This window comes from Hordeum vulgare, chromosome 6H, assembly GCF_904849725.1.
Source record: "Hordeum vulgare subsp. vulgare chromosome 6H, MorexV3_pseudomolecules_assembly, whole genome shotgun sequence".
Lineage (NCBI taxonomy): Eukaryota > Viridiplantae > Streptophyta > Magnoliopsida > Poales > Poaceae > Hordeum > Hordeum vulgare.
In genome coordinates, this window is record NC_058523.1 from 536,656,070 (window position 1) to 536,661,305 (window position 5,236).

At 41.9% G+C, this 5,236-nt stretch overlaps 1 pseudogene; it reads left to right on the plus strand.

Moving 5' to 3' along the window:
• The first annotated feature begins 515 nt into the window (after window positions 1-515).
• LOC123405794 lies at window positions 516-3,218 on the plus strand (annotated as a pseudogene).
• Window positions 3,219-5,236: the final 2,018 nt, after the last annotated feature.

Sequence of the window (5,236 nt, forward strand, 5' to 3'; positions counted from 1 at the left end):
TCCGACGATAATCCGGCCGTCCGGCTCCGGCGGTCCACCTCGCCGGCTCGCAGTCACAGCGGTGAAGCTGCGTAGCAGTAGCTAGGTCACGCCCACGCGATATTGGCTCAACCGTTGCAGCCGATCTTTACGTCTCGCATTTGTAGCTTTGTGCGCAGCTGTACGTAGACGTCTACAGGAACCTGATGGATTCAGCTGATTTTCTAACGATCTAACTGGTCCTTGTGGCTGTACTGGCCCATGTAATACACGTTGTCCACAAGGGTAAGGCCCAAACTGTATGAAAAACACCCAGGTAGGCCCAGTTTAAACACTGCACGTATTTTCTATCGTATATGACAATTTTTGAACGATTTTTATGTATATAATACTCCCTCCGTCTCAAAATAACTGTCTCAAGCTTAGCACAACTTTGTACTAGAGCTTGTATAAAGTTGAGACAGTTACTTTGGGACGGAGGAAGTACCTTGGAAAGCTAGCTATAGTTCAGAAAATCGCCGTCGTCGAGCCCGGGCATGTGCCCAGGGTGCCCGGGCGGTAAATTCGCCCCTGCTCTCCTCCGCCCGCATCCCTTGCAACGGCCAACCACTGCTGTCCGCCGCCGGCCACGACCGGTATCATTCGTCGCCACCACCTCCGCTTCCGGGCTATTATGCATGGCTGCGGGTGCCGGATGCGGAACAAGAGTTGATTTTCTTGTGCAATCGGGGAAGAGTCTGACTATTGAGAAGTTGTAATCAGGATCCCCTCTCCCGGATAAATAGATGAGTAGGAGGGGGCGCTCGTTGACGGAACTAGATGATACCCTGCGTGTTGCTGTAGAAACCGTGATAAAACATATATATAAATAGATGCTAAAAAATTTAAACGGTTGCAAAAACAACTTTAAAAATGCTCTTGAATTATATACTGAAAACAATGAAGCATCTGAAACATGTGACAATGTTGTATAAAAATAAAAAACTATTGGGTTCAAGTGGTGCCATTTTTAATAAAAATATGTAACATGGCATATATATATATATATATATGCTCTAAGGGTCCAACGTACAAATATAAATGTGTAGCATCACGGTCTATGTCCGTACAAAAATTACTAAAACTAATTAACATGCATGATTGATGAGGTAGCATGGTTGCATGGATAGATTAATGCATAAGACGTAATTTATGACCACATGCATGATTTGATGATGTGGTATGCATGCATGAAAAGGAAAAATAAATAGTGGGTTATAACTATTTAAAAATAAAAGATAACTTGGTGTCCTTGATCCTATTTTTGTTGGGGATTAGTCTGCTTTCTTGGTGCCGACCTAATATAAACAGAGGATGAGAAGGGGGATTCAAATTATGTCGATCCAAATAGCGCAGGCGTCCCATCATCAAGAAGAACAGTTTTTCTAGATCATCAGGAAGGCCAGAAAGCCCCTCCTCCTCCAGCCCCCCACCCCACCCCACCCACCCAACCAAGTTACATTGCGTCGTCAACAAGACCAGTTGTTGATCCGATCAGCCATGACGAAGAAAAGACGTAATCGTAGACGCGTTGTAAGTGTTGTCTCTGGTGTGCCTGATTGATACTGTATTTGTACTTCACATGGAAGGTTCTTCCTCAAAAGGCTGATTATTTGTTGTTCCAGGGTAAATGCAACTCACAACAAAGAAGACACAGACAGGCTTACCAAGCTGCCTAATGACCTTCTGCTCAACATTCTGGAGAGGGTGGACACACTCGATGCAATAAGGGCCTGCATCCTCTCGCGACAAATGATGAAGCTCGGCACCATGCTCTCGCAGTTCTTTCTAAGCTGTAGTTCCATTCCAGGTCATCCTGTTAAAGATCATGTTTTCAACGTCAGTGAATTTGTCAGAACCAACATTGTTGTGGCTCATGTAAAGGATAACATCTTGAGCACAAGGAGCCCAGAGATCAACATCAGCAAACTCAAAATCAGATTCATCTTGACGCAACCTGACTGTTATATATATGATTGGCAAATCTGTCGCCCGTGCTATGGCAACACAGAAGGTTGGCGCAGTTGAGTTTCAGATCGTAACAGATAAGATTCATTCGAAATTCTCTCCTACTGATCTCCTCGACCATGCAAAGCCGTTCAATGATTTTTTCGGTGCTTGTCCGGATGCATTTTCTGGCCTGAGGCGCCTGTGGCTGTGCAATATGAGGTTTGGTGAACTGGACATACCCAACATCCTCGGCACTTGCAAGCTCTTGGAGTCTTTGCGTTTAACCCACTGCAACTCTGGGATGAATTCTGTGCTGCAACTAGAACATGCTCAACTTACTGAGCTCGAGGTCGACTATGGAAAATTTGAGACAATTGAGCTGACATGTCTACCGGCACTCCAAAGGGTGAGCTATAAGAGTTGATTCTACTCTGAGAAGGTCCCCTGTATTTTGGTTTTGTACCACACCTTTCAAAGCTGAGGCTTGCTAAAACGGGCTCATGATCGACTAGGACTCTTGAGTTAAGTCAGCTCCTTGGTAATGTTCCTTCCATAAGCGATCTACATCTGGATTTTGAAAGTGAAAAGGTACTAATTAGTCATTTGAATCATACCTGTCCATTTTCACTCTATATATGATGGTTATATATGTAATAACAATAGTAGTTTAAGTTGAAAATGTGATTTATATGCAACTTGCACTCAGTTTGCAAATTGTTATTTCTTTCCCAGATTTGGGTTCTGCCAGAAAGCCCGGAGCTGCTCAGGCCTGTGCTCAGCAAACTACAACATGTGATTCTGGACAAACTTCCTGAAGAATGTGATTTAGCTTGGACAATGTTTATTTTTGAAGCTGCACCGTCCCTCAAAGAGTTGTGCATCACAGTATGGGATCATTGGTGCCATATGGTGATGAGAGACAAAGAGTTTCGGGAGGGAAATGGCTACTGTGAAAAGGCAGACGTGGAATGGAAGCCACATGCCCATCATTTCAAGCACGGGAATTTGGTTAAGCTCACCATCTATGGCTTCCAACCTGACGACATCTTTGTGCGATTCATCAGGTGTGTCATGGAACATGCGGTTAATATGGCGGAGATATCTCTGCACGACTGGAAGGTTTGCTCTGTGATGACTTGGATCCCAAGGTGAAGTGCCCATCGAGATTTCCACGGAACGCTGATGAGCGCATGCAGATCATTGAAGAATTGGGGATGTCTTTGCCTGCTTTCGTTCGCTTCATGTCGTAGACTCGTAGTTGAGAAAAAGAGATGCATTTTGACAATGTGGTAGCATCAAAAAACGTCCTACATTTCGGGACGGAGGGAGTAGTTTGTAAGCCCTCTGAACTCTGTAATTTGGTAGTTATTGCGCTTGTACTCTCGCTTTTCCTTAAATCGAAGCTACGTGAACTGTTGCCTAATGTTGAAATATTTACTAGTAAACTTTCTGAGTATTCTGATATTTGTGAATGCTTCCTTTGGGATAAGTTCATACATACATGGCTCCGTTTAGAGGTTAGAACCGAGTGCTCCTGATGTGTTGGAACAAGTTGACATGCTCACTTCATCTTTATTGTTCCTGCTCTGGACATATTCTTGGAATCCAACAGCTATGGACATATGCTCAAGCACTTTTTCAGTGCACTACTTCAGTAGTACTAGCATACAATGTTTGACTGCTCGCTTCAATTGTTACTCGTCAGATCTGGTGATGATTTTTTTTTTTATTTGCTCGAGTAGGAAGTAAAAAATAATCTTACACTGGTGTTAAGGGAAAGTGACATGGTTGCCTTTCAAAAAAGGTAACCTGGTACATTTTGTGTTTTTGAATTAAGGAGCCTCCCACGAGACCAGAGAAAGCTCAGGCCCTTCAAATTATTCGCAACAGCTATTCTTAAATATCCAAAGTTTACTAGGACTGCCTACTGAACCATCAGCTGGAAAATCTGGCCCTACTTCAAGTTGCATGACATTACTATGATATATACTCCCTCTCCGTTCCTAAATATAAGTTTTTTAAGAAAATTCACTAAGGATCTATATACAGGGCAAAATGAGTGAATCTACACTCTAAAATATATCTATATACATCCGTATGTAGTTCACTACTGAAATCTCTAGAAAGACTTATATTTAGAAACGGAGGGAGTACTTTGAAAGTTACCTATCATGTTCATCTTTTGAGCCTGCGAAAATGCAGTTGTGAGCACGAGCTCCATTGCTCCAGTTATCAGGCAAAAATAGTAAGTGGACGTGTAATGCTTTGATTGATGTTACCAAGGACCAAAAGTATATAAATGGAAAACAAACAAGCCCACTTCACCGGAAATGCCAAATGGAGGCCGAGCTCGATTTGAAAAGTTTAAATTCAACTTTTCAGTTTTAAAATATTCTGAAAAAAATACACATATACCTACTTACCTAGAGACATACATGTGTGTAAATTTTCTAGTTGAAATACGTTAAAATGAGAGCTACACAAAAAAAATACAAATTTATAATTAGAGCTACACAAAAAGGACAAATTTATGTACAGACCATCCTCAAAGTCTATGATTTTGTTTTTTGTGCAGCTCGCAATTCAAGGTATGTCATCCTGAGATTTAATACACATGCACATTACATCATTGTAGACATATCTATTTGTTTTTAGATTTTTTTTTTAAACTAGAAAATTTGAAATTTGAATTTCTTAAAATTAAGACCTCCATAGAGTTTCAACATGCCACCTGCAGAGTATGGCTACGGGTAATACATGCCCAAACCCGTACCGTACCCGCAGCCCAGGTTTCAAATTGACCACCTACCCCGCTACCCGTACCCGGTTGGGTATGGATAATACCCGCGGGTAAAAATACTCATCTTGATATGTACTCCCTTTGTTCCTAAATATAAGTCTTTTAGAGATTTTACTAGTAGACTATATACGAAACAAAATGAGTGAATCTATATTTTAAAGGATGTTTATATACATCAGTATGTAGTTTTCTATTAAAACCTCTACAAAGACTTATATTTAAGAACGGAGGGAGTATATTTCAGCATGTTAAAAGTTGACTAAAAAGTTGACCAAACGGTAGGGAAAAATAACAACCCGTATGAAAGTAGGTGAGGGTTGGTAGAGTTGCATGCACTAGGTTCGGTTATAACGGTAGTGGGGACATGGCCTATAGTCTCGGCCCGTAAGGGGCTTTAGTCCCGGTTCACCAACTGGGACCAAAGAGGCGGGACTAAAGGCCTAACCTTTAGTCCCGGCCTTGTTCCAA